This window comes from Hipposideros armiger, unplaced genomic scaffold (genome assembly GCF_001890085.2).
Source record: "Hipposideros armiger isolate ML-2016 unplaced genomic scaffold, ASM189008v1 scaffold_36, whole genome shotgun sequence".
Lineage (NCBI taxonomy): Eukaryota > Metazoa > Chordata > Mammalia > Chiroptera > Hipposideridae > Hipposideros > Hipposideros armiger.
In genome coordinates this window covers 4,664,200-4,673,210 of record NW_017731386.1, presented here as the reverse complement: position 1 = coordinate 4,673,210, position 9,011 = coordinate 4,664,200, and the positions used below count along the sequence as shown (strand labels likewise).

At 38.2% G+C, this 9,011-nt stretch overlaps 1 protein-coding gene across 1 annotated transcript in view; it reads left to right on the top strand.

The window, feature by feature from the left end:
- KIAA1328 (KIAA1328 ortholog) overlaps positions 1 to 9,011 on the top strand; it is a 310,874-nt gene that overhangs the window by 299,847 nt on the left and 2,016 nt on the right. The gene's annotated exons all lie outside the window — the stretch shown is intronic.

The following is a 9,011-nucleotide window of genomic DNA, read 5'->3' as shown; positions in this document are numbered from 1 at the left end:
TTTTAAAGTTCACCCCTGAGACAGTAACCGAATCAGTTTCATCCCATTTCAGAAAACTTTTGGAAAATGAAGTGTTCTTTGGTGTAGCAAAAAAATAGGCATCCGTTTTCTCAGTTAGTTAGGTTTCTAGAACTATATTGTCCTTGATCCGGGTGTCATGACCACCTTACACACAGCCAACTTCCAGATGTCATCCGTAGCCACACTCGCCTGCACCAATGTCCTCACTGCCCTCCAAAGTGAGAAGATGCCAGAAGGACCAAGCAAAGAATTATGATTCATTAAGAAGCTTGTTTGCCTTTAGAAAAATCATAAACAGGATCTACACGAAAGGATTTTGGGGGTCACATGCCACAGAATGGAGCTTAATTGCTTTTTTACCTCCCTTGAATGAGCAATTTGGAAGAGCAAAGATGGACTTTCTGCACAGCATCAATCAACATGCTCTGCATATTGCCACGTTCCCCCACCATTTGCCTTTGTCTATCCTGTAGGCATTTCCTGGGTGTCAATAGGATGTGAATTTGTGTCTAACCTAATGTCTTCATTATGAACTGAACAGTATATGTTAACATTTTAATCTGTGTCTTACTGTGAGATAGATGGTAGATGATGATAGATAGATAGGTGATAGATAGATGATAGATAGATAGGTGATAGATGATAGATAGATAGGTAGATAGATAGATAGATAGATAGATAGATAGATAGATAGATAGATAGATAGATAGATAGATGATAGATAGGAAAAGGTTGTTGTAATGCCTGGAGGCTTAAGGCTTAACCTAATTNAAAACTCTTTTTTGTGTTAACCATTCCGTGAATAAATTAAAAAGGATAGGTGGGAATTAGCAGTGCTAAATAAAATTGCCTAAATTGGCCTGTTAGCAGGTTTGATTGCTGACATGAGAATGTACATGTATCTCTCAAAAGTTGCTTTAGAATGCGACAATGTGATTGTGTTTCCGATAAAACTTCTCTCTTTTCTTTATTGGATTGATACATAAATTTAATATAAACATGACTCCTACTCCTCTTTGAGATGAGAAAAAATATGTATTAAAGTTAAATCTTGCAATTAGAATGAATGTCTTTGTAGAAGAAAAAATGATTAAATGAACCCTTACTGCTTAGGAGTAATGTAAGACGAAGGCGTATACTGGAGGAATCGCTCACATTTGCTGGTCGCCATTCTACTTTGTTGGCTTTCAGAAGCAGAGGCAGCTTTGGAAGGGAGCCAGATTGCATCTGGAGTTTGAGCTAAGAAAGAATGTTGTACTCTTGCTTTGAGCCTCTCTTCAGACACCAAAATAATGTTGGGTTTTCACCTTCGCATAACCCTTCTATTTGTTCTTTTACTTTCTTCCTTCCATTTATCATTGATTTTGACCCAAATGGGGGATGTTTGGTTCAATAACTATGGTCACCCAGTGCCAGCTATAATGGGCCAGGAGACCCTGGCCTTCCCATCAGTCTTCCTCGGGTTCAATCTTTCTTATTGACACCTCTTGTATTTCAATATCAAATTCACTGAGCTTTTCCTTGTCATCCAGTTTTCTAAATTCTTCCAAACTGGGATAGATAGTTGATCTGTCTGGATCTTTTTTACTGCCAGAGCACTGGGAAAAACCCATTGGATCCAGTCATGGCAATGCTGTTAAAACTCTGGCTTTTCCCCCATCAACTTCTCTGTTTTCCATTCCACGTGTTTACAACAGCCAAAATATTTCCACTCTGTTTGGCTAGGATTGTTTTCTCCTCTGTGGACGCCCCTTTCTTTCTCCTTTTCTATGGGACAGTTCTAATTTTCCTAGCATCAGTGAAGCCCATTAAAGGAAGTTGTAACAGTAAATCAGATAGAGATCCCTGTACTGTTTCTTATCCCCACCCCAGTAACAAAGTAACATGGGAGGAACATTAGGTGCACTCAAATCATGTCTTTTATCATGGTCTGGGTCAGAGGCATATTGAGAAGGAGATCCTGGCTACCGTAATGCTACCCAACACCCAGCATGGCTTGCATTTACAGCATGTCAGCTGCCTCACCTGCGGTGTCCCATTTTGCATTAACAGGAGTTGGGCAAGTGCCTTCTTCAGGGTACATACACACTAAGTACTATTGCCCTTGTCCACCCTGAAACACGGGATGTTCTCCCGTCTCTATTTTCATTTCAGGTACTATAGACAATGGCCATTGGGGTTCATATATTAACCCAAACATGCCTCTCCATGCAGCCGTATCCAGAGTTAGGGAAACAGTCTCAGAGTTCACAGTACTGACAAACTACTTAAGTAGTGACTCTTCTGGGAGCTACCTACACTTATCAACAAAGTGGGGGAGCCCTTCAACTATATAGCCACTGGTTTCTGTTGTTTCATGGTTTTGCCCTCTGCCAACCTGTATCACCTTCATGGCAAGAGGATGGAGAGGTATAATTGTTGTCTTAAATTGGAAACATCTCAGGTATATTCCTTTCAAAGACCTCCTGTTTCAGGTTGCTCACAATCAGTTCTAGTCTCCCAGCTTCATGAGAGCAAGCAGGATTCCTTAATTCACAGCTCACACCTGGTTTTACTTAAAATTAAAGATAACAGCCTTTGGCAGAGAGAGAGAGAGAGAGAGAGAGAGAGAGAGAGAGAGAGAGAGAGAGAGAGAGAGAGCAGGAGTTGTTTCTTTTCTCTTGGGTTGTTCTCCCTAATAGGTTCATATAAAGGTTATAAAGTCCATCTATCCATATTGTCTTTCTCTTTGAAAGTACAAACAGTCATAAAACAGAACACTACTGTTCAGTTTTGTAATCTTAAATTTCAAACAACGCACTGATGAATTATTTATGTTATAGAATGTGTTTTCAATAATGTGTAGCATAAAATGGAATGAATGCTTATCCATACATGCCCTGAACTTTCTAAAGTGCATGCTAATAAACAGGGTAACCTAGCATCACTCTGACCTGGTATAATCTACAAGGCAAGCACTTCTGCCTGTCAGTTTTGGTTTCTACATTATGTTCTCCAGCAGTCAGCTCACTGCTTTCACTCCTGGAGCCTAGTAGGTAACATCCTTTGACTCCAAGCTATCTAACAGTGCTTTTCTCTCAATATAAACAACGTTAGGATCTATAAATTTCATTTGTCATTCTGGCTTCCAGCCATACTAAATTAGGCTTTAATTTATAATTAGTAGGAAGTCACAATTCCATTGAAAAGAGAACATTTTATATTAAATGGCCATTATCTCACATCATGTCTTCACAAAATGATTAAGATGCTAGAAAATTATTAAGGTATCTTAAGTTCTCCAATACTCCAAGTACAGGCATGAGGAACAGGGGTGGTAATTTTTTTTTAATCTTTATGTAGCTCCTGCTACAATGACAGAAAAGAAATTCCTCTTAAATAATTTCATTTTTATAGTTATACAAATTATCAGATTTGCCCAGATTTGCTTTCCATATCAAATCTCTGAGATCATGTACACTGCTTGCATAGTGATAGTCTTTTACCCAAACTCCCAAACAACAGCACTAAAAACCCAAGAGTCGATGGACATGAACTTTGAATGGTGAGTATTGTTGAAGAAGAAGACTGGGTAACTTGCACAAGTCTATTTCTGGTTAATGATAATATATTTGTGTGAAGACTCAACTCAGGACTGATAGACAAGAGAGAAAATCATACAGGTCCACAGTCCCTCCTCTAAAACTCTTAGAACCAAATATATATCAGAATTTACTGTTTTTTTAAGGTAACATAGTGCAGATACCATATAGAGTACAGCATAATGTACTGTTCTTCACATTAAATGGAATAAACAACAAATATAAATAGCCTCTTATCAACTCGGGTCAGATTTTGTGACCAAATAAGTTTGGGTTAGGTCAGAGGTTGCTACCAAACGGTTATGAAAAAACTTTTAGTTTTACAATTACAGATAAGGATTCTGAGCCCACGTCACCACTCTTGGAGATTTTATTTTATTTATTCCCAATCTAGGAATCTCCATAAAAGGCAGTATGTCTGCTTTCCTCTAAATCATTTCTTCATACTGTTTTCCTAGGTAAAATGTGAGGTGTTAGGCCACACAGATTACAGGAGGAACCCATTAAGGCATTTCAGACCCAATTGGGTTAAGTATTCACTTGTTGCAGACAGAGACCTGAACTACATTGTCTTTATAATTACTGTCTTAATCAAGAAGTACATACAAATTCATAGGGAAATTTAGTGAAAGTGTGGTATTCTCACACCCCAGTCTCCCAGCCAGCCAAGTACCATCCCTGGAGATAACCACTACCAGTGTCGTGTATGTCCTTTCAGGGATAATTATATATGTAAAATCTTGGCTATGTAAATGAATGTGTGTACTGTAGAACTGCCTCATTCCATAATGCATTTTACTAGTGAATGGACATTTGGGTCATTTCTAGTCCTTTGAGATTGCAAACAATGTTGCAATAAATATTCCTATATATGTAATTTATACATGTGTGAGGATACCTGTAGGATAAATCCCTCGAAATGCAATTGTGGGTCACAGATAAGTTCACTGTGAATTTTGATAGATATTGTTAACTTCCTTCAATAGAGGTTGTACAACTAACGTTCCCATTTACAATATTTGAAAGCACTAATTTTATTATACCTTCAAGAGTGGAATCCAAAAGTTTAGTTCATTGCCCATCTGAAAGGTGAAAATGGTATCTTACAGTTATAATTAGCATTGTTCTTATTATAAGTGAAGTTTTATATTTGAATAATTGTATTTTCTACAAACTATTGTTCTGTCTTTGTCCATTTTTCCAGAGTTGTTAATATTTATATTTTTGACTTATAATTGTTCTTTACATATGAAAAAAGTAGCCCTTTTTGTAATATGTCACAGATGTTTTTCCCAGCTTATCTTTTGTCTTTTGACTAGTTGTATAGCATTTTTGTCCATGCAGAAAAATTTCCCACAAAAGTGATTTTTCATGTTCTTTTCAGTTGGTCCTACCTTTGATTTGTCTTTAATCATTTCACTCTGAATTCATTCCTGTAGTAGTTTGTCATGATGGTTTTAATGTCACATTTATACAGCTTTCTTCCTGATCCTTCTGTCTGAACTCTTTTTCTCTATCTGCAGCCTGCTTCCTAACAATTTTTCTTTTTCTAAGATTTTATTGGGGAAGGGGAACAGACAAGTTGCTGTCCTTTTGTTCTTCAGTCTAGTTGTGGAGGACGTCGCTTCACTGACCCATGTCGGTGTTATCATTGTGCTCTTACCGGGTGAGGCTGTCAGTCGCCAGCCATTGGACAGCGGCTCACAGCAGCTCACGCCAGCTGCCAGCCATTCATTGTAGCTTACGGCAGTCCACTGCAACTCCACTGCAGTCTACACCATCGCTGGCAACTCATGGCAGCCCAGCTCCAGGTCAAGCTGTTGTTCACCATCTTAGCTGTAGAGGGCGCAGTGTCACTGGCCCATGTGGGATCTGAACTGGTGGCCCTACTGCTCAGAGCTTGTGCTTCCAAGCCATCTCTTAACCAACACGCCACTCGGCCAGCCCCTAACAACAATTTAAAAAAATATAATAGTAATAGTTTCCATTTACTGAGCACTTATTATATGCCAGGCATAGTGCTAAACACTGTATATACATTGTCATAATTCCTCAGAAAGACAGACATTGTTTTCAATCCCCATTTTACAGGTGAAGCAACTGAAGCTTGGAAAAATTAAGTAACTCTCCCAAGATCACATAGTTAGAAATTGGTAGAACCAGAATTTAAATATAGTATCTGGCTTCAGAGACTGAGCTCTTACCAATACCTTGAATGTGATATTTTTATTAAGAACATTAATTTGGAGCTATTACCAGAAATACCATAGTAGAGTTACAATTAGCACTATAAGGATGACTAAGATATTATTCTCCTTGAATAACAATTCAATCATCAGAAATGAAGATTCCCAAATTTTCTATAAGTTATTCACTTTGTTACTACCTGTTTCTTACTGGTATCTGAAAAGACATGCCATTTAAAATAGATAAAACAGGATGGTCATCTATTGATAGTACGCATACATGTGAATTTAGCCCATTGAACTGGTCTACTTTTCTGAAAGTGTCTAGTTACAGCTTTGTTTAAATGATCATGATTTATCAGAGTAACAGTGTCATCAACTGGGTCCACTTTTTAAAGTCCTAGCACAATAGATGATATTGACTTCGTAGACCTGGAGATTGGAACACAATGTTGGGGTAGAGATAGGAGTTAAACTTTTCCGCCAAGACAATTTCAGTTTAACTGGCCCTGTGGAACTTACAGCATTAAGAAGACAGCAGAGAACCTATGGGAACTCTTAATTTCCCCAATCCCTGTGCTAGAATGATGCCTGAGCTCTCCACACTTTGCTCATAGAACGGAGGGACTGGTTGACGTGAATGTAAGAAAAAAGAACTTATCACACGTACTGATATGTATCTGAATTCAATATCTCAGCAAGGAAGATAGATACTAGATCTTTATGAGCCTGGCTAGTTTATGGCATGGTAAAAGCAAACCTAATTTGAGCTGTTTTATCTGAGATTTCTTAAAACCTTCACTGTGTCCTCCCGGTTTATTTCTGTTCATTGAAGCAAGTTATGTTGACATTATCTCTGTGAATGTAATAGAAAGGAAGTGTAGGAAAAGCATACTGTAAAGGAAATGTTTTCAAGCAAATTGTCCTTAAATCAACACTAATGGCCAAATACTGATTCCCCCCCACCCTCTTGGCTAACAGAAAAGGAATGCTAAATACAAAATTTTGCTAGAGTAAGATAATAAAAGCTATGGGGATCCTTTTAAATTAGAGCAACGGCACATCCGTTAAATAGAACACTGCCGCAGTTTACAGGAATTAGGTAGATCTATATGCACTACCGTGGAATCCTCTCCAAAACATTCTGTTAAGTGAAAAAGCAGATCATAGATCAGTACATAAGCACAGCGCAATTTAAGTTTCTAAATACATGTGCATCTATGTTTATTTGTATATGCACACATGTGCATGTAATTGTACAAAAAGATTTGGAAGCATATACTCGTATACTAAGCTGATAACAGTGATCTCTGCAAGGATAATGGGATTTGCACACTTTTCTTTGTATAATTCTACATATTTGAATTTTATAATGAAACATTTTTATATTATTTGAACAATTTAAATTTTTTTAAGAAAGTAATTGTAATAAGGTAGTTTCATTCATTATTTATTGAGTACTTCACATTAAGGATACAGTGGTTCTTGCCCTCATATTGCTTCCAGTGTAATGATATTAAATAAACATATTAAACAAATAAATAATTACAAATTGTGATAAATGTTATGAAGCAAAAGAGCAGATGATTATGAGAAGAAAAATAACCGGGTCAATCTAATTTAGATAGTGGGGTTAAGGAAGGCCTTTCTGAAGTAGTGATATTCCAGTTGATATCTAGTAGGATAAAGAATAGCTATCCAAGGCCCAAAGGCAAGGAAGTGAAATAAAAAATAATTGAATGGGACTACATTGAACTGAAAAGCTTCTGCGTAGCAAAAGAACCTATCAACAAAACAAAAGGCAACCAACCGAATGGGAGAAGATATTTGCAAATGATACCTCTGATAAGGGGCTAATATCCAAAATATATGAATAACTCATACACTTCAACAACAACAACGTCAACAAAAATCCGATTAAAAACTGCCAGAGGACCTGAATAGACACTTCCAAGAAAGACATACAGAAGGCCAACAGATATATGAAAAAATGCTCAACATCACTAGCTATCAGGAACATGCAAATGAAAACCACAATGAGATACCACCTCACACCTTTTTTTTAAAGACTTTTACTGGGGAATTGGGGGAGGGGAACAGTGTTGGGGAATTGGGGAAGGGGAACAGCCAAGTTGTTGTCCTTCAGTCTTAGTTGTGAAGGGCGCAGCTAGCTCAGCTCCAAGTCCAGTCGCGCTGTTCAGCTCAAGGTGCTGTGTTCAATTAGTTGTGGGTGGGTGTAGCCACCATCCCATGCAGGAGTCAAACCGGCAGCTTTGTTGTTAACAGCACGTGCTCTATCCCCTGAGCCACCCAGGTGGCAGTTCAGCTCAAGGTGCTCAGTTCAGTCTTTAGTTGTGGGCGGGCGTAGTCCACCATTGGAACCAGGCAGCCTTGTTGTTAAGAGCGCGCACTCTCACCAGCTCAATGGCAGCTCAGCTCGGGGCACAGTATCACTGGCCCATGTGGGAATTGAACCGGCGACCCTGTTGCTCAGAGCTTGAGCTCTTAACCAACTGAGCCACTCGGCTGGTCCTCACCTCACACCTTTTAAAATGGTTACTATCAATACGATAAGAAATAACAAGTGTTAGAGAGGATGTGGAGAAAAGAGAATCCTCATACACTGCTGGGGGGAATGTAAATTGGTGCAGCCACAATGGAAAACAGTATGGAGGTTCCTCAAAAAATTAAGAATAGAGCTACTATATGACCCAGCAATCCTCTTCTGGGTAGTTACCCAAAGATTTTGAAAACACTTATTTGTAAAGATATATGTACCCCCATGTTCGTTGTAGTATTATTCACTATAGCCAAGACATAGAAACAACCAAAGTGTCCTTCAGCAGGTGATTGGAAAAGTAGGTGTGGTAAATACACGTATATACAATGGAATACTACTTAGCCATAAATAAAGATTAAATTTTGACATTTGGAACAACATGGATGGATCTTGAGAGTATTATGCTAAGTGAAATAAGTCAGGTAGAAAAGGATAAGAACCTACGATTTCACTCATGTGGGATATAAAACAAAAAGCAACAAATGAATAAATAAGAAAACAAAAATACAAACTCATAGATGCAGACAATGGAATGGTGGCTACCAGAGGGGAACGGGATGGAGGGGAGCATGAAGAGGGTAAAGAAGCCCAAATATATGGTGACAAAGGGAGACTCGACCTTAGGTGGTGAGAACACAAGAGTATATACATGATGATATAAAG